At 42.4% G+C, this 21,128-nt stretch overlaps 1 protein-coding gene across 1 annotated transcript in view; it reads left to right on the plus strand.

Moving 5' to 3' along the window:
• The first annotated feature begins 2,372 nt into the window (after positions 1–2,372).
• Positions 2,373–21,128, plus strand: part of LOC115174050 (protein tyrosine phosphatase type IVA 3) — a 58,684-nt gene continuing 39,928 nt past the window's right edge. The window contains exon 1 of the mRNA XM_029732678.1: positions 2,373–2,470. The gene's annotated coding sequence lies outside the window, so the exon portion shown is untranslated. The remainder of the gene's footprint in view (positions 2,471–21,128) is intronic.

The following is a 21,128-nucleotide window of genomic DNA, read 5'->3' on the forward strand; positions in this document are numbered from 1 at the left end:
CGATACCAGCCCCCCGCAAGTGCCGTGCTAGAGTGGGCATCCAGCCAGGGAGAGGTATGCCTGCTCAATACATATGGCCACCAGTGCGTCTCCTAGGCCCAGGCTACCCTGCGCCTGCTCTACACACGGCAGCCATCATGCATCAGCACAGCCCAGTTCGCCCTGTGCCAGCACTCCGCCCGTACCGGGCTACAGTAACAATCCAGCCAGGACGGGTTGTGCAGGCTGTGCGCTCCAGACCTCCAGTGCGTAGTTCCTGCTCCTCGCACTAGCCCTGTGGTGCGTGTAACTGTTCTGGCGCCTCCAAAGCCAGCCCCACGCACCAGGCCTTTAGTGCGCCTGCCCAGTCCAGTACGTCCTGTTCCTGCTCCTCGCACTAGCCCTGTGGTGTGTGTCACTAGTCTGGCGCCTCCAAAGCCAGCCCCACGCATCAGGCCTTCAGTGTGCAGTCCCCGTCCAGAGCTTCCGGCGACAGTTCCCCGTCCAGAGCTTCCGGCGACAGTTCCCCGTCCAGAGCTTCCGGCGACAGTTCCCCGTCCAGAGCTTCCGGCGACAGTGCCCCGTCTAGAGCTTCCGGCGACAGTTCCCCGTCCAGTGCTTCCGGCGACGTCCGGAGCCTGCCGAGACGGCCCACAGTCCGGAGCCTGCCGAGACGGCCCTCAGCCCGAGGTCTCCAGCGACGCACCTCAGCCCGAGGTCTCCAGCGATGTGCCTCAGCCCAGAGCCTTTAGCAGTGGTCTACAGCCATGAGCCTTCAAGGGGGGTGGGCAGGTTAGGATGGGGACTAAAGCCAGAGCCTGAGCCACCTCCGTAGTTGGAGGATTGGGGAGGGGGGGTGTAGCACGGTAGCCGTCGGTGACGGTAGCCACCCTCCCTTCCCTCCCTTTAGTTTGGGGTTATTTATTTGTGAGGTTTTGTATTTCGGTGCGTCCGGGGTCTGCACCTTTGGGGGGGGGGGGTACTGTCACGTCCTGACCAGTAAAATGGGTTGTTTGTTATTGTAGTGGGGTCAGGGTGTGGCAGAGGGTGTTTGTTTTGTGTGTTTCGGGGTTTTTGGTGTATGTTCTATATTTTCTATTTCTATGTGTTTGCTATGTTTGGGTTTTGGAACGACCTCCAATTAGAGGCAAATGGTTGTCGTTGCCTCTAATTGGAGGCCATATTTAAGTGGGTTAATTTTCTCTTGTGTTTGTGGGTGGTTGTTTCCGTGTATAGTCTGAACACCTTACAGGACTGTTTTTCGTCGTTTGTTTTGTGTAAGTGTATTTTTGGTTTTTCCTTCAAATAAGAAGATGTTCACTATACCTGCTGCAGTTTGGTCCGCTCCCTACAACGACGCTTATGACAAATTTAGTGCATAAAACGTGATAATTAACTACAATGATCATAATCCATTGCGCATCCACTTGTCCGACCTGTGTTTCTTTTACACCTGCTACAGGAGAGACAGAAGAATGCGGATGGTGAGGGTATATACAGTGCCTTCGGAAAATATTCAGATCCCTTGACTTTTCACATTTTGTTAGATTACAGCCTTGTTCTAAACTTTATTAAATAGTTTTTCCCCTCGTCAATCTACACACAATATCCCATAATGACAAAGAAAAAACAGGTTAGGATATTTTTGCAAACTTAGTCAAAATAAAACTGAAATATCACATTTACATAAGTATTCAGACCTGAGAGTCTTTAGTTGCCTTTTGGCAAACTCCAAGCGGGCTGTCATGTGCCTTTAACTGGCTTCCGTTTGGTCACTCTACCATAAAGGCCTGATTGATGGAATACTGCAGAGATGAAAAGGTCTGAATACTTATGTAAATACGGTATTTCTGTTTTTTAACATATTTGCTAACGTTTAAAAAAAAATGTTTTTCACTTTGTCATTATGGGGCATTGTGTGTAGATTGCTGAGAATTTGTATTTATTTAATACATCTTAGAATAAGGCTGTAACGTAACAAAATGTGGAAAAAGTCAATTGGTCTGATTACTTTCTGAAGGCACTGTACAGAGCAGCTGTTGCTTTGTGAGGTATGTCTACCTGAAAATACATTATCTTAGTGATTGATAGGTGGTATTCAGTAGTCATAAAAGTATGCCTTATTTACTTTGAAGAACTACAAAATAGTGAATTTGTCAGACAGCAGGCAGGAGCTCTATAGCAGGCAGCAGCTCTATAGAAAATAGTGAATTTGTCAGACAGCAGGCAGGAGCTCTATAGAGATGAGTTGATGACTTGGAATGAAAAAAAAAAAAAAGTAATCAAATAATAACCACATCTCGACCATGGCCCCCCAAAATAGGGCCGGCCCTACCCATTTGTCCCGACATCACGCTTTCAGAGTCCTGCCTGATGCACGTAGCCGGTGGGAGGAACTTCAGTGCACATGAACACACTACTCCGTCCGCCTTGGTATTGCTAACCAATACCGGTAGTTTCAGCCCAGATTTGATCGGCAGGAAAACGACTGGTAAGTAGACTACTAATCATAAACCTTCAGCAGTACGCTAATAACTTGTTTAGACACTACTGTGAATAAAGAGTCTAATGCAGGTCAAACTGGTGCATTTACCTCGAAATATAACGGTATGATGACAATTTCCAGCAGCCATGCACTAAAGACATCGCCATGCGATATGCACAGGGTGTGTCTTCCTGCTGCTTGGCCAGGCAGGGTAGCCTGGCAACAGCTGTAGCCCAGTAAGTTATTGTTGGCAAGTAAGTCTGAAATGATAAAGAGAAATAAGATGGCTACTGAACTTGAGATTGTATAGCCTACTCGCACGAGCTCTAAATCACGACTATTCGAATGCGGCTGATGCCGGACAACACCGGCAGTCTAGTTCTGCCATCTCGTTTGTCGAAGTAACTATAGCAGCAGTGCGATAATGTAACATTGGGAAGGGTAGTGGAATGAATGTCTAGCTACTTTATAACCATGTATAGTCTGTGTTTGATTAGGCTATGTATGGACATTGTTACAATCAATGTCAGTCAAGGCAAAAGGAGGGCAGTTCTTGCAGGTTATTCAGCAACAAGACTAGTAGATCCTAACCAGCGGTGGCCCGTCCATTTAAGGGGGGGGGGGCGGGCGGGCGAGGTGTGATTGTTTTTCACCAAACACTTATGATTGCTTATATATATATATATATATATATTAGTTAAGAAAAAAAAATATATATATATATATTAGTTAAGAAAAAAAAAATATATATATATTAGTTAAGAAAAAATATATATATATATATATATATTAGTTAAGAAAAAAAATATATATATATTAGTTAAGAAAAAAAAAATATATATATTAGTTAAGAAAAAAAAATCATGGATTAATGCTTTAAATGCTCAGAAAAGTGTGGTAACTGTGTACATTTTCCTGTTTCACATTTATATTGTTCAAAACAAGCTGTTCTAGAATTTTATTTATTTTATTTCACCTTTATTTAACCAGGTAGGCTAGTTGAGAACAAGTTCTCATTTACAACTGCGACCTGGCCAAGATAAAGCAAAGCAGTGCGACATAACAATAACACAGAGTTGCACATGGAATAAACAAACGTATAGTCAATAACACAATAGAAGAAGTCTATATACAATGTGTGCAGGTAGGATAAGGGAGGTATGGCAATAAATAGGCCATAGTGGCGAAATCATTACAATATAGAAATTAAACACTGGAGTGATAGATGTGCTGAAGATGAGTGTGCAAGTAGAGATACTGGGGTGCAAAGAAGCAAAATAAATAACAGTATGGGGATGAGGTAGTTGGATGGGCTATTTACAGATGAGCTATGTACAGGTGCAGTGATCTGTGGGCTACTCTGACAGCTGGTGCTTAAAGCTAGTGAGGGAGATATGAGTCTCCAGCTTCGGTGACAATGCCGAAGTCAAGGATCGGTAGGATAGTCAGTTTTACGAGGGTATGTTTGGCAGCATGTGTGAGGGATGCTTTGTTGCGAAATAGGAAGCCGATTCTAGATTTAATTTTGGATTGGAGATGCTTAATGTGAGTCTGGAAGGAGAGTTTACAGTCTATCCAGACACCTAGGTATTTGTAGTTGTCCCCATATTCTAAGTCAGAACAGTCCAGAGTAGTGATGCTGGACGGGTGGGCAGGTGTGGGCAGGGATCGGTTGAAAAGCATGCATTTAGTTTTACTTGCATTTAAGGGCAGTTGGAGGCCACGGAAGGAGAGTTGTATGGCATTGAAGCTCGTCTGGAGGTTAGTTAACACAGTGTCCAAAGAAGGGCCAGAGGTATATAGAATGTTGTCGTCTGCGTAGAGGTGGATCAGAGAATCACCAGCAGCAAGAGTGACATCATTGATGTAAACAGAGAAAAGAGTCGGCCCGAGGATTGAACCCTGTGGCACCCCCATAGAGACTGCCAGAGGTCTGGACAACAGGCCCTCCGGTTTGACACGTTGAACTCTATCAGAGAAGTAGTTGGTGAACCAGGCGAGGCAGTCATTTGAGAAGCCAAGGCTGTTGATAAGAATGTGGTGATTGACAGAGTCGAAAGCCTCGGCCAGGTCGATGAATACAGCTGCACAGTATTGTCTCTTATCGATGGCGGTTATGATATCGTTTAGGACCTTGAGCGTGGCTGAGGTACACCGATGACCAGCTCGGAAACCAGATTGCATTGCGGAGAAGCTATGGTGGGATTTGAAATGGTCGGTGATCTGTTTGTTAACTTGGCTTTCGAAGACCTTAGAAAGCCAGGGTAGGATAGATATAGGTCTGTAGCAGTTTGGGTCTGGAGTGTCTCCACCTTTGAAGAGGGGGATGACCGCGGCAGCTTTCCAGTCTTTGTGGATCTCAGACAATATGAAAGAGAGGTTGAACAGGCTAGAAATAGGGGTTGCAACAATTTCAGCAGATGATTTTAGAAAGAGAGGGTCCAGATTGTCTAGCCCAGCTAATTTGTAGGGGTCCAGATTTTGCAGTTCTTTCAGAACATCAGCTATTTGGGTGAAGGAGAAATGGGGGAGGCTTGGGCAAGTTGCTGTGGGGGGCGCAGGGCTGTTGACCGGGGTAGGGGTAGCCAGGTGGAAAGCATGGCCAGCCGTAGAAAAATGCTTATTGAAATTCTCAATTATCGCGGATTTATCAGTGGTGACAGTGTTTCCTAGCCTCAGTGCAGTGGGCAGCTGGGAGGAGGTGCTCTTATTCTCCATGGACTTTACAGTGTCCCAGAACTTTTTGGAGTTTGTGCTACAGGATGCAAATTTCTGTTAGGAAAGCAAATGCTAGCCTTTTCAAACTGCCTGTGTATATTGGTTCCAAACTTCCCTGAAAAGTTGCATATCGCGGGGGCTATTCGATGCTAATGCAGTATGCCACAGGATGTTTTTGTGCTGGTCAAGGGCAGTCAGGTCTGGAGTAGAGGTCGACCGATTATGATTTTTCAACACCGATACCGATTATTGGAGGACCAAAAAAGTTGCTACCGATTAATCGGCCGATTTAAAAAAATAAATAAAAATAAACTGTATTTGTAATAATGACAATTACAACAATACTGAATTAACTCTTATTTTAACTTAATATAATACATCAATAAAATCAATTTAGCCTCAAATAAATAATGAAACATGTTCAATTTGGTTTAAATAATGCATAAACAAAGTGTTGGAGAAGAAAGTAATTTTAGCTAGCTATCCCCAATTAGATAAAGCTTTGTGACATTATGTTAGCTAGCTATCCCCAGTTAGATAAAGCTTTGTGACATTGTTAGCTAGCTATCCCCAGTTAGATAAAGCTTTGTGACATTATGTTAGCTAGCTATCCCCAGTTAGATAAAGCTTTGTGACATTATGTTAGCTAGCTATCCCCAGTTAGATAAAGCTTTGTGACATTATGTTAGCTAGCTATCCCCAGTTAGATAAAGCTTTGTGACATTATGTTAGCTAGCTATCCCCAATTAGATAAAGCTTTGTGACATTGTTAGCTAGCTATCCCCAGTTAGATAAAGCTTTGTGACATTATGTTAGCTAGCTATCCCCAATTAGATAAAGCTTTGTGACATTATGTTAGCTAGCTGTCCCCAGTTAGATAAAGCTTCGTGACATTATGTTAGCTAGCTGTCCCCAGTTAGATAAAGCTTTGTGACATTATGTTAGCTAGCTATCCCCAGTTAGATAAAGCTTTGTGACATTATGTTAGCTAGCTATCCCCAGTTAGATAAAGCTTTGTGACATTATGTTAGCTAGCTGTCCCCAGTTAGATAAAGCTTTGTGACATTATGTTAGCTAGCTATCCCCAGTTAGATAAAGCTTTGTGACATTATGTTAGCTAGCTATCCCCAGTTAGATAAAGCTTTGTGACATTATGTTAGCTAGCTGTCCCCAGTTAGATAATGTGTTTTCAATTATTGCGTCTTTGTGCTTCTTGGTTCTCACTGGTGCACTCGTTCTAATTAGTATAATATAATCTGTTCAAAACAGTGGCAACATGTGCAGTAGTGGTCATTCGTTTTTTTGACATGCAAAAGTGAAATATGTGTATTTATGCTGTTCAAATGCACAGATAACTTTATACAGTGCCTTCAGAAAGTATTCATACCCTTTGAATTATTTCCCATTTACAGCCTGAACCCCCCCCCAAATCCCCCATCTACATACAATATCCCATAATGACAAAGTGAAAACATGATATTAGAAATTTTTGCTAATTTATTGAAAATGAAATACAGAAATATCTCATTTAAATAAGTATTCACACCCCTGAGTCAATACATGTTAGAATCACATTTGGTAGCGATTACATATGTGAGCCTTCCTGAGTAAGTCTTTATGAGCTTTGCACACCTGGATTGTACAATATTTGCACATTACTCTTTTAAAAATTCTTCAGCTCTGTCAAGTTGGTTGTTGAATGATGCTAGACAGCCATTTTCAAGTCTTGCCATAGATTTCCAAGCCAATTTAAGTCAAAACAGTTACTAGGCCACTCAGGAACATTCAATGTTGTCTTGGTAAACAACTTCAGTGTATATTTGGCCTTGTGTTTTAGGTTATTGTCTGCTGAAAGGTGAATTTGTCTCCCAGTGTCTGTTGGAAATCAGACTGAACCAGGTTTTCCTCTAGGATTTTGCCTATGCTTAGCTCCATTCCATTTCTTTTTATCCTTGCCGATGACAAGCATACCCATAACATGATGCAGCCACCACCATGCTTGAAAATATAAAGAGTTGTACTCAGTGATGTGTTGTGTTGGATTTGACCCAAATATAACACTTTGTGTTCAGGACATAACATTCATTTCTTTGCCACGTTTTTTGCAGTTTTACTTTAGTGCCTTATTGCAAACAGGATGCATGTTTTGGAATATTTACTAGTCTGTACAGGCTTTCTTCTTTTCACTCTGTCATTTAGGTTAGTATTGTGGAGTAACTACAATGTTTTTGATCCATCCTCAGTTTTCTCCTATCACAGCAATTAAACTATGTAACTGTTTTAAGGTCACCATTGGCCTCGAAGTGAAATTCCTGAGCGGTTTCCTTCCTCTCCGTCAATTGAGTTAGGAAGGACGCCTGTATCTTAGTAGTGACTTGGTGTATTGATACACCATCCAAAGTGTGTAATTAATAACTTCACCATGCTCAAAGGGATATTCAATGTCTGCCTTTATTACCCATCTACCAATAGGTGGCCTTCTTTGTGAGGCATTAGAAAACCTCCCTGGTCTTTGTGGTTGAATATGTGTTTTGAAATTCAATTCTTGTCTGCGGGACCTTACAGATAATTGTATGTGTGGGGTGCAGAGATGGGGTAGTCATTTTAAAATCATGTCAAACACTATTATTACACACAGAGTGAGTCCAACTTTATTTAGACTTGCCATATCAAAGGGGTTGAATACTTATTGACTCAAGACATTTCAGCTATTCATTTGTAATGAATTTGTAAAAAATTCTAAAAACATAATTCCACTTTGACATTATGGGGAATTGTGTGTAGGCCACTACCATAAAATCTGAATTTAATTAATACATTTTAAATTCAGGCTCTAACACTTTCAAAATGTGGAAAAAGTCAAGGGGTGTGAATACTTTCTGAAAGCACTGTATATCTTCTCAAAGAAACTAACAGTAGTTCGATAACTTGGCCTCATATTTCTGTCTTACTACTTTGTTGACAACTCCAACCACCTAGCGCCCCAGGTATTCAGCCAATCAGCAACCCAGATAGCAAAACATTTCCTCTCGCTTGCTATTTGCCACTTTCCCTATGCCCAAAGCTATAACTTTCTACCGCCAGCGGGCAAATGGACTTGCTATTCAAGACGTGATTTGCATATTTGGCGTTTAGCCTCCACTCAGAGAACAAGCTATAAGCCCTAGACAAGCCATCTAGCCATGAGTTTATTTTAAAGAAAATAGCAAGGAATTTCTCTAATCTCAAATTCGGCTAACCACAGCCAGCCAGAGGATGCAAGCTATTTTTGTTGTTTCTATAAATACCTTACATTTGTTGTGATTTTTAATTTGATTTATTTGCCAGTCTAAAAACACAATACAACCACATGTAGACATTATGCATTTACAATCATTGAGGATGATACAAAAAAGTGATGCCCCAATTTTTTGGACTGTTTAAGTAGAATAATGATGTGTTGATTATGCCCCGATATAGCCTGCAATTTTGCCATTGGTAGAAACAAATCAAACTTTATTTGTCACGTGCGCCGAATACAACAAGTGTAGACCTTACTGTGAAATACTTACTTACAAGCCCTGAACCAACAGTGCAGTTCAAGAAGGGTTAAGAAAATATTTACCAAATTAACTAAAGTAAAAAATAATAAAAAGTAACACAATAAAATAGAAATAACGAGGCTATATTGACTCAGTACCGAGTCAATGTGCGGGGGTACAGGTTAGTCGAGGTAATTTGTACATGTAGGTAGGGGTGAAGTGACTATGCAAAGATAATAACAGAGTATCAGCAGTGTATAAAACAAATGGAGGGGGGTCAATATAAATTGTCCAGTGGCCATTTGATTAATTGTTCAGCAGTCTTATGGCTTGGGGGTAGAAGCTGTTAAGGAGCCTTTTGGTCCTAGACTTGGCACTCTGGTACCGCTTTCCGTGCAGTAGCAGAGAAAACAGTCTATGGACTGGAGTCTCTGACAATTTTTGGACCTTTCCTCTGACGCAGCCTATTCTATAGGTCCTGGATGGCAGAAAGCTTGGCCCGTAGTGCGTACTGGGCCTGTTAGGATGCTCTCAATGGTGCAGCTGTAGAACCTTTTGAGGATCTGGGGACCCATGCCAAATCTTTTCAGCCTCCTGATGGGGAAAAGGTGTTGTCGTGCCCTCTTCACGATTGTCTTGGTGTGTTTGGACCATTTTATAGTTTGTTGGTGATGTGGACACCAAGGAACGTGAAACTCTCGAACTGCTCCACTACAGCCCTGTCGATGTTAATGGGGGACTGTTCGGCCCGCCTTTTCCTGTAGTCCACGATCAGCTCAGTACAGGATCCAGTTGCAGAGGGAGGTGTTTTAATCCCAGGGTCCTTAGCTTAGTGATGAGCTTCGTGGGCACTATGGTGTTGAACGCTGGGCTGTAGTCAATGAACAGCATTCTCACATAGGTGTTCCTTTTGTCCAGGTGGGAAAGGGCAGTGTGGAGTGTGATTGAGATTGCATCATCTGTTGGGGCGGTATGCAAATTGGAGTGGGTCTAGGGTTTCTGGGATGATGGTGTTGATGTGAGCCATGACCAGCCTTTCAAAACACTTCATGGCTACTGACGTGAGGGCTACAGGGCGGTAATCATTTAGGCAGGTTACCTTTGCTTCCTTGGGCACAGGGACTATGGTGGTCTGCTTGAAACATGTAGGTATCACAGACTCGGTCAGGGAGAGGTTGAAAATATCAGTGAAGACACTTGCCAGTTGGTCCGCTCATAATATAGGCTACTGTACAGTATACTTGAGGCAATACTAAAGCTTCCTTTCTAAATGCCACTGTAACAGAGTTGTTCCGTCCCTCTCCTCACCCCAACCTGGGCTCGAACTATCGCTCCACAAAAGCGGCGGCCCTTGCAGAGCAAGGGAAACAACTACTTCAAGGTTTCAGAGCGAGTGACATCCCCAATTGAATTGCTACTAGCGCACACTGATAACTAGCTAGCCATTTCATACGTAACCAAGTGTTGAGTGCTACCTACAGTAGGTGGTGGCACTGGTTAAACACCACAGAAGAAGCATCAACAGGAAGTTATCGTTGCTCCCATCCTCCATCGTGTTTTCAAACCTGTCTTTGACGCTTGACAGCTAACTTATAGGGCTACAGATGACAATTGTCATAGCAATGCCACTGGATGAAGAGGCTCTTCTGAATGTAGTAGTGTGTGGCAGGGTTCCCCCTTGGTGCACATTTTGGTTTTTGCCATAGCACTACACAGGTGATTCAAATGACCAACTCGTCATTGACATATTAGTAATTTTAGAAGACACTCATTTTCATATTTGTTTATATTGGTCTCCCGTGGGAGTTGAAACCACAACCCAGGCGTTGTAAGTGTCATGCTCTACCAACTGAGCCACACGCTTTGATTATTTGAATCAGCTGTGTAGTGCTAGGCCAAAAACCAAAACGTGCACCCAGAGGGGGTGCCCCAGAACTGAGTTTGTGAAACCCTGGTGTATGGAATGATTGTTAATTCTGTTACAGTCTAAAGCAATAATGTGATATTAAATTGTGACCAACATCATTGTGTTTACTTGATAGCTACCTACACAAATAGCTAGCTAGAACAAAGTGTTAATAAGATAAAAATGTATTAAAAAGATTTAAAAACAATACAAATAAGTACACGTCTCTGAGGTGACAACGCTTCTAAAGGTTTCTACTGTAATGATCCAAAATGCATCAGTGCATCAGCTTATGGAAAAGGAGGAGTGTGATTTCTCAATACACATTCGGATGAATCAAGAACCTGGCTGTGTCCTTGTCAGTGGCCATATTAGCATGTAAATCTTGGTGGGGCAAACTCCACCCCCCCCCCCCCCCCCATTTTTTTTTTTTAGATGTATGCCAGCAAAGCCACTACACTACACAACACTAAACAATACATTAATTGCACTATAAGGGCCTACATAAAGCTGTCCCAACAGCAGAGCTTTCTTTCCCGCACTATGGAGTGAATCCTTACCACAGCTACACCTGGCTATCAGTGGAGCCTTGTCTGGCAGCGAAACAATTCATTCAGCCTTTTTAAAAAACATAGCTGATGTGGCTGACCATATCTCCCTGACATATTACATCATTTATGCAGCACCATATAATACATTTTTGGACTCACCTTGTTGTGCGCGGCGGTCCTTCACTGGCAAATTTTGTCATCAAAGAAAAAAAGATTTACAATTCCGAGTTGGACGACCATTCAAAACTTTTTTTCAAAACTTATTTTCACAGTCTGACTTCCAAATTGCAATGCTTGCGGTTAGCCACTGTCACCGATTCCTTCCAAACATGTCATTATTGAAGTTGCGATTTCTAACTTGTGTAATGTTTATGTCCAATGGCCGATGAGCACCGATACGTTTTATCTATATTTTCTGTTCATTATTTCTCTTCATATGACAAGGATTAAAAATAATTTGCCAGCAGACTTGATTCACGATGATGACTGCTAGCTAAGATTGTGAAAGTATGATGTTGACATGATCAGTCCAATCAAAGCTACTGTACATATAACGTGATTTGATGTCATTTCTGTGGCCAATGACCTTGAACCTTCTTGGAAGGGCACTTGTAATATAACTCTATGGTAGGACCCAAAGGGCTGAAATTTTGGGTGTCTACCATTACTAAAGGACTGAAGCTAGGTGATTGTGCAAGGTCCCCATGAGTGACAGAATACTGAGCCAATCACGGCTCAATGCTCCTATTTTTTGCTGGCCCGCCCCACCACATAAAGCACTGAGCTAGGCTGAAACACCTGCATTTTGGAGCTGCCTTACTCAAGAAAACAAAAAAGAGACCATGTTTGTGTATGCGGCTTTATTAACTCAATTATAAATATATATTTTTACATTGTTTAAGAACTGATATGTGACACGTATTAATGCCAAAATAACATTGTAGCCCCCCCCCCCAATTTTATTATTATTATTATTTTTTTTTTTAAGCAAAAAATGTGGGTCTCTAACAGGCTCTGCCACACCTGCCCTGAATGACGGGTCGCCACTGGTCCATGTGCTCTTAGATAGTTAACACTTGGAGACTGGAGAGAGTAAGAAAATTATATTTGGATATGGAAATGTGATCTCTACAAATATAGCTGAATGCATATTTTGACATTCCAGTGAGAACATCTTGACTACTATAACATATTCTACACTTCCACCACGAGAGGGACCTCATGAGTCTCACAAGGAACTATACCAAGTGCTTTGGTCTTATCTGTAGAGCCAATGAGAATTCAGCTGCTTCTCGCCCCCTGCACCGCCACCCTATCCACCCCGCAGCCCCACATCGCTCTCCTCTGAAAGGGTCCCTAAATAAATACTTCCACATGACCCTCTGTCCCAATGCCAGAGGAAGGAGCGCTGGTTTTCTCCACTTGATGTGTGGGGGATGTTGTTGGAGATTCCTCCAGCCGTCTGCTGGTGGTTGTGTTCGAGGTCTTGCTTGACCAGGTGCCTGCTGCTGCAGTTGTAGTTTAGGCCTAGGGTCATATTCAGTTGGCACAAAACAGTATAGAATAGTGAGACACAGTATAGAATAGTGAGACACCTTTCCAAAACACTGGTTTTCATTTTCCCTTATGCCCTAATGAACACAGCCCTGTATTTTAGCCTGGTTGTGGAGTTGCTGCTCTACATTCAGCTCCTTGAGGAAAAATAGGGACTCCCAGTCCACACAAAACCAGGAGGCTGCATATAGAAGCCAAAGATGAAGATCGTTTGATATTCAGAAGAAGAGCCTATCAAATGAATCCACTGTTTTTACAGCAGTCCTGGGTTTAATGGATTTTGGATTTAAAAATAAAACAGCCCTAGAGTTGTTTGTTAGTTTGTGTTTTTCTATAGTGAAGGGCATTCTATCGTGTAGGGCAGAGCCTTCAATTTAAATAAAAGGCTTGTGTGTAGGACAGACCACAATCTTTTGCAACCACATTTTTTTTATGTGCCATGCGGTCGCTCACATACTTTTATGGTCACACAATGTGCCACCTGTGGAAAATGAGAATCATAACAACTATTTACATGGCCCCAGTTGCGTTTGCATCCAAATAAACTTTCTGTGTCAATTCAGCATGAATGGTTGCACACATATGGGATGACGTTTGACGTAAGCAGTGAGCAAAATTAACCACAACATTTCAAATAGATGGGAAGTGGGATTTCCAAGAGAAAGCGAAGACCCATGGGAACTTTGGGGCAGAGATTTTCATGCTCCAGAGTTTATAATATTATCAGCATCCCCAGACCAAGAGAATGGGGGGTTTGTTGAGTTGAAGATTGTGTGGTGGTTGCTTCACTGTTGGTCATCAAAGATGAAATTGTATCAAATCAAATGAATAATTTCCGATTTACCGGCCATAATATCTGACTTTTTAAATTGAAATTATACAACAGTCTCATACTTCTCCCTGGAAATGCTGCTTACATGATCTAGATATGAATATGAATCATTATATGAATCATTCAAGGGTGTTCATTTCAAGGAGGTAGCTACTGAATTAAAACAAAAGCGTCTTCTTTTCTGTGCAGCTGTTGTCTTTTATCTAAAAGTGAGCCATGCTGCTGCTGTAAAGATCAAGGTGAAGTGATACAGGCAGGACTCCCTTTCACACCAGTATTTTTGTTGTCCTGCCTCTAATTCATTATTATTTTATCCAAGAAAAACTAATGCTACTGTTATGAACCAGTTTGGCCTCACTGCTTTGCTTTCTGACCAGAGCCTTCCACGGTAGCCTGGGGCCATCATCTGCTTGTGCTGTCTTGCCAACTCCTCCTATAGTCATTGTCACGCCAAACATCTGGGACCAGCTTATGCCACAGTGGACCCTGAAGGGGAGTCCGTTGTGCCCCTCTGTGCCCACAATGTCAGAAGTGGTGCCAGTGGCGCTGGCATTGGGTCAATACCCTTCTCTTTAGGAAAGACGTGGCATAGCAAAATAAGATGTTGAATCTGTTTAGAAAGTCCCCCCTCTTTCTTCCTTGTGGACTCGATCCCTATCGGTCTCCACAGAAAGAGAAGTAAATAAACATTTTTCCTTCACCGGCTTTGAACCGTCGGCCAGATCTGATTAGCATCCGAAAGCACTTGACCCCGGGAACGTTTGAGGTCACGTGATACGGTGTTGATAAGAGGTGATTAGCCACACGCAGAGCTGAGTGGAGAAGGAAGACATTGGACTGGAGGACTAGTGATGGGGGTGGAAAGTCCATACAGTTACATATTGCAATATTATTTTGGACATTATTATATCGATACTTTGACTCCAAGTATCGATCTGTAAATGATTTATTGTTGTTTATTATATTTATTTATTTTGCTAGGCAGCGTTAGCTAGCGCTAGTCGGCTGTACCTGCGCCAAAACTCAGATAAGTATCATGATAATATCTTATCGTGAGGTCCCTGGCAATTCCCAGCCCTATGGAGGACTTGAGGCAAAACTTTGCACCTTTTTGTGTTGTTAACTCCCTAGGGCGGCAGGTAGCCTAGTGGTTAAGAGCGTTGGGCCAGTAATCAAAGGGTTACTGTTCCAAATCTCAGAGCAGACTAGGTGAAAAATCTGTTGATGTGCCAATGAGCAAGGCACTTAACCCTAGTTGCTCTAGATAAGAGCATCTGCTAAAATGTAAAACCATTTTGTATTGGAGGTGAGCCCTGGGGTAGGGAAAAACGTTTGCGACCCTAGAGTCGATCTTCTACCCTGGTTTTAATGTAGCCTGTGTTACTGTTAGCCCTACAGGGACTCTTGACCAGGTTGGACAACACTCTTATGTCCCATGATTTCTCTGAGTTTCATCATGAGGTCTCGCTCTATGGTTTCCCTGGAAACGTGTCCCTCGGGACTTGTTGCCGTCCAACCAAGAACGGTTTCGGTCAGACCTCCATTCCCTGAAACTGTAGTTGACTCGCCCCTCCACCAGGCAGGAAAGAGTTGATGATGATAACAAATAAACCATTTGAGAGATCAAATCCAAACACGACCTTTGACACTAAGTTCAAGTGTTAGGTGAATTTCAAAAAGGGGAGGGCACTCAAAGATTTTGGTTATCATAAAGGAAAAGCTTTCAAAAAGGTGAATTTTCAAATGTGTCCAAAGCAAACACATCATCAAGTAGCTCAACTTTTTCAGATTTATTTTCAGAGCATTGGTGTCCAAGTAACGTTTGTTGTCCCCAGCGGAGTTAATGGTACCCTCCGTGTTGTCCCCAGCGGAGTTAATGGTATCCTCCGTGTTGTCCCCAGCGGAGTTAATGGTACCCTCCGTGCATAACAAGGCCTAACAGGACACTAGGGAGGACGTCCTTTAGGGCTGTGTGGTGCTGGTGTGTGTATACGGCAGGCTGTTACGGTGATGATGATGAAGCAATGTCTTAACTAGGCTCTCATTAGGTGGCCTGATTTATAAAACTACATTTCTGTTTATGATCATTTAGTAAAATATTGGTTTATATAATGTCTACACCCATTTAAAATAGTTGTATTGGTCACAAATAAACATGTTTCATTTATAAATTACATATTCGATGCAAATGCATCTTGCTCCTTACCATCAACGGCTGAGGATGGGTGGCTGGCATCACTATTGAACCACCGCTGGGTGCATCTTGCTCCTTACCATCAACGGCTGAGGATGGGTGGCTGGCATCACTATTGAACCACCGCTGGGTGCATCTTGCTCCTTACCATCAACGGCTGAGGATGGGTGGCTGGCATCACTATTGAACCACCGTTGGGTGCATCTTGCTCCTTACCATCAACGGCTGAGGATGGGTGGCTGGCATCACTATTGAACCACCGCTGGGTGCATCTTGCTCCTTACCATCAACGGCTGAGGATGGGTGGCTGGCATCACTATTGAACCACCGTTGGGTGCATCTTGCTCCTTACCATCAACGGCTGAGGATGGGTGGCTGGCATCACTATTGAACCACCGCTGGGTGCATCTTGCTCCTTACCATCAACTGCTGAGGATGGGTGGCTGGCATCACTATTGAACCACCGCTGGGTGCATCTTGCTCCTTACCATCAACGGCTGAGGATGGGTGGCTGGCATCACTATTGAACCACCGCTGGGTGCATCTTGCTCCTTACCATCAACGGCTGAGGATGGGTGGCTGGCATCACTATTGAACCACCGCTGGGTTGGCTGCATGTTTATTGGAAGGATGTGAACCCTTTGATCTGATCTTCAGGTCACAACAGTAGACACAGTCTGCTTAAACTAATAACACACAAACAATTATACATTTTCATGTCTTTATTGAACACACCGTGTAAACATTCACAGTGCAGGGTGGGAAATGTATGTGAACCCTTGGATTTAATAACTGGTTGACCCTCCTTTGGCAGCAATAACCTCAACCAAACGTTGTCTGTAGTTGGGGATCTGACCTGCACAACGGTCAGGAGGAATTTTGGACCATTCCTCTTTACAAAACTGTTTCAGTTCAGTAATATTCTTGGGATGTCTGGTGTGAACCACTCTCTGGAGGTCATGCCACAGCATCTCAATCAGGTTGAGGTCAGGACTCTGACTGGGCCACTCCAGAAGGCGTATTTTCTTCTGTTGAAGCCATTCTGTTGTTGATTTACTTCTGTGTTTTGAGTTGTTGTCCTGTTACATCACCCAACTTCTGTTGAGCTTCAATTGGTGGACAGATAGCCTAACATTCTACTGCAAAATGTCTTGATAAACATGGGAATTCATTTTTCCATCAATGATAGCAAGCTGTCCAGGCACTGAGGCAGCAAAGCAGCCCCAAACCATGATGCTCCCTCCACCATACTTTACAGTTGGGATGAGGTTTTGATGTTGGTGTGCTGTGCCTTTTTTTCTCCACGCATAGTGTTGTGTGTTCCTTCCAAACAACTCAACTGTAGTTTCATCTGTCCACATAATATTTTACCAGTAGCGCTGTGGAACATCAAGGTGCACTTTTGCAAACTTCAGACATGCAACAATGTATTTTTTGGACAGCAGTGGCTTCTTCTGTGGTGTCCTCCCATGAACACCATTCTTGTTTAGTGTTTTATGTATCGTAGACTTGTCAACAGAGATGTTAGCATGTTAGCTGGCACTCTAGGATTCTTCTTAACCTCATTGAGCATTCTGTGCCATCTTTGCAGGACGGCCACTCCTAGGGAGAGTAGCAACAGTGCTGAACTTTCTCCATTTATAGACAATTTGTTTTACAGTGTACTGATGAACATCAAAGCTTTTAGAGATACTTTTGTAACCTTTTCCAGCTTTATGCAAGCCAGCAATTCTTAATCTTAGGTCTTCTGAGATCCCTTTTGTTCGAGGCAATGCTTCTTGTGAATAGCAAACTCAAATTTTGTGAGTGTTTTTTATAGGGCAAGGCAGCTCTAACCAACATCTCCAATCTTGTCTCATTGATTGGACTCCAGGTTAGCTGACTCCTGACTCCAATTAGCTTTTGGAGAACTCATTAGCCTAGGGGGTTCACATACTTTTTCCAACTTACACTGTGAATGTTTAAATGATGCTTTCAATATAGAGAAGAAAAATACAATTTGTGTGTTATTAGTTTAAGCACACTGTGTTTGTCTATTGTTGTGACTTAGATGATGATCAGATGAAATTTGATGGCCAATGTATGCATAAATCCAGGTAATTCCAAAGAGTTCACAAACTTTTTATTTTTTAATTATCTCTCCTACCTCCCAAAGTGTGCACTGTTTCACTTCCATTCGCTGATTTGAAAAGAAATGACTGGTAGATAAAACATGGTAGAAACTCCCCCTAGACTATCCCATGCCTCCACCAAGACAATGCTTTAGATTTGTCGAAATAAGTGAATAAGTCAGTGCAACACTTCAGGCGGAAGAAGATATTATTGGAAGATAACTTAATGCTCGGAGGAAAGGATGTGGAAGTTGAAAAGTCTGGATGTAGATTACAAGCTGTTACCATAGTGGAACGTTCCATGGTGAGCTCAGCCTTCTGTCTTCTCTCCAGGATTCAGTCACTTTGGCCAGATGGCTGTCATCCCTTGTATCACATTCAGACCTGGGTTCAAAGTCTAATTCTATGTGAAATCTTTTTAAATACTTTGAGTGGTAACGAACATGAGTTTGGAGGGTTAAAACTGTTAAATATTAAGGCATTAAACCTCTCTCTAAAAGCCTCCTTTGTACCAAAATTGTATCAAAATCCAAACTGGTTTTCCAGTATTGTACTAAGAGAGGCCCATCCTATGTTTAAGAATGGGCTCTTTGCCTTTTTGAAGATTAAAACCATACATTTACGGTGGATTGACAATGGATCACTGTTTAAAGTATCCTCCTTTTTAAATGAAGTCATACAGAGTTGGCTACAATTTAAATGTCATCTTCCAGAAAAGGCAGATCTAATATTACTGCAAATAATATGTACTGATAGAGGAAAAAAATACATATTGGAAAAAATTTACAAGAAGGGTAAAATATTTATGAAGGACATTTTAAACAACAATGGTAAAATGATGTCACACAAGCAACTAACAGTGTATGGAGGTGTATGCTCAATACAAAATTATAACGAACTCATCACGGCTCTGCCACAAAATTGGAAGAAAGAGATAATTACTTAGACTAATTATTTAATTTATTTGTCTGCCACCCATACAAAATCGTAAAAGGCTTAAAGTGATTAGTATAAATCAAAACATTTCTCAATTTTACTTAAAGTCAAAAGGTTTGTCAGCCATGCCATATATAATTTAAGTCAGTATGGAACAGGTCTTTAATGTCTCAATACTTTGGCATCAGGTCTATAAACTGACATATAAAACAACTGACACATCAATCCATTTGTTTCAATTTATGCTATTATATAAAATACTTGCAACAAAAAGAATGCTCTATATATGGGGCATTGAAAAGTCAGCCTTGTGCAGACTCTGCCACGAGGAAACAGAATCAGTAGAACATCTTTTCTGGTACTGTCCATCGGTGGCTCGCTTTTAGAGTCTGGTCCAGGAACTGTTGTTATGCCATAATATCAGGGTTCAGATGAACCTGCAAACTGTATTGTAAGGTGATCTGAAAAACCAACCAGTCAATGGGAAATATCATTATACTCTTGGATAAATTATTTATTTTTAGGGCAATATCGGTTGAAATGTTACAAATAAGGAGGTTCAGGATCCTCATAAGACATCATAGTAAAATGTATTGCAGAAGGAAATAGCAAAATGGTATTATACTGGGAAAGATGGGTTTATCTGTGTACATCAGACTGTTGGAGTTCAGATCAGAATGAATGGTGGATTGGCCACTGTGGGTGAAAATCCAGCACTTGCACAAAGAGGAAATACATCTTTGTGTAAATATTTAACTACAGGTACCGTACATGTGAGCGAAAATAGCTGTAAGTAGCAGTAGAAGTATTGTTGTCTGTTAGTTTACTCCAATCAGAGGAGGGGTGGTAGGGTTTGAAACACACCATCTGGCTAGTGCCTGACAGCCCAATGTTTTAGCCCAATGTTTTAGCCCAATGTTTTAGCCCAATGTTTTAGCCCATCACCAAAGTTCTGTTACAGTAAGATGTCAGATTTTTGGGGTTAAAAGTTCTGCAGTGAAACGTGGGGGTTTGTGTGGCACAGAGGATGTGTTGCGCTAGAGTGAGATCTCAGATTGGAGATTTAAACAGCTCTGGTAGGATTCCCCTAGGAGTTGGCCTCTCCCCTTCTCCCTCGCCCTCCAAGCATTGTAGGTCACTAATTCAACTCTCAGACTTTGGGGCACAATGAAGTAGACTGCACACACACATGTATAGACACATACATACACTCAAGATAGTTTCCAGGAAAGTGAATACATTCCTAAACTCACTTTGAGGAATGAGAGTTGGTCTTAAACCTTAAACCAATTTTGAGGAAGCAGATTTGAGGTGACCCTCCCCTCCAACAAGGCAGTATTGGGGTGAGGCTGTGGGGAGAGACTGGAGAGTATGTCTGAGTATGTTTCTCTGAAGTTCAAAAAGAGAGGGGGCTGAGGAGGGGGTAGTTTCCCCGCTGCCTGGTCCTGGTCTTCTCCCCTCTCTCATGATGTGTATCCCAAATGGCAGCCATGGTGTTTTCTCTGCAGATTGGGGCTCCAGTGGCTCCAGCTGTGACTCTCTGAGACAGGAAGCTCTGTGACATTAGCCTAGCTTTGTGTGTGTCATTTGAAATCTTCCAGCTGCAGATGCAGGGAATGGGAATATCCCCTTGAAAACACAGCAGGAATGTGAGCCGCTTCCTTCGGTTTCTGAAGCAAAGTTATAGTGTAGCCCAAAGCCGGTGCAAGTGGGAGGTATTGGTGAGGTTGAGTTATCCTCATGTCCACTGAGAGGAATAGGACTATTTTAATTCTCAGTAATGATGTTTGGTAATTGTAAACATTCAAAGTATGTCCAGTCCTTTGGTAATGTAAATATTTATAGTTATTCATACCAAATTAAAGCATTCTAACTTCTATCCATTTCTATTTTCAAATAAACATTAATTCCCATCTGATGGCCTTTCTGTGATGATGTGTGACAAGGCTATCCCTCTGCGTTGGTGTGTGACAAGGCTATCCCTCTGCGATGGTGTGTGACAAGGCTATCCCTCTGCGATGGTGCGTGACAAGGCTACCCCTCTGTTGATGTGTGACAAGGCTATCCCTCTGTTGATGTGTGACAAGGCTATCCCTCTGTTGATGTGTGACAAGGCTATCCCTCTGTGTTGATGTGTGACAAGGCTATCCCTCTGTGATGGTGTGTGACAAGGCTATCCCTCTGCGATGGTGTGTGACAAGGCTATCCCTCTGTGTTGATGTGTGACAAGGCTATCCCTCTGTGTTGATGTGTGACAAGGCTATCCCTCTGTGTTGATGTGTGACAAGGCTATCCCTCTTGATGTGTGACAAGGCTATCCCTCTGTGTTGATGTGTGACAA

This window comes from Salmo trutta, chromosome 34, assembly GCF_901001165.1.
Source record: "Salmo trutta chromosome 34, fSalTru1.1, whole genome shotgun sequence".
In the NCBI taxonomy this organism is placed as follows: Eukaryota; Metazoa; Chordata; class Actinopteri; order Salmoniformes; family Salmonidae; genus Salmo; species Salmo trutta.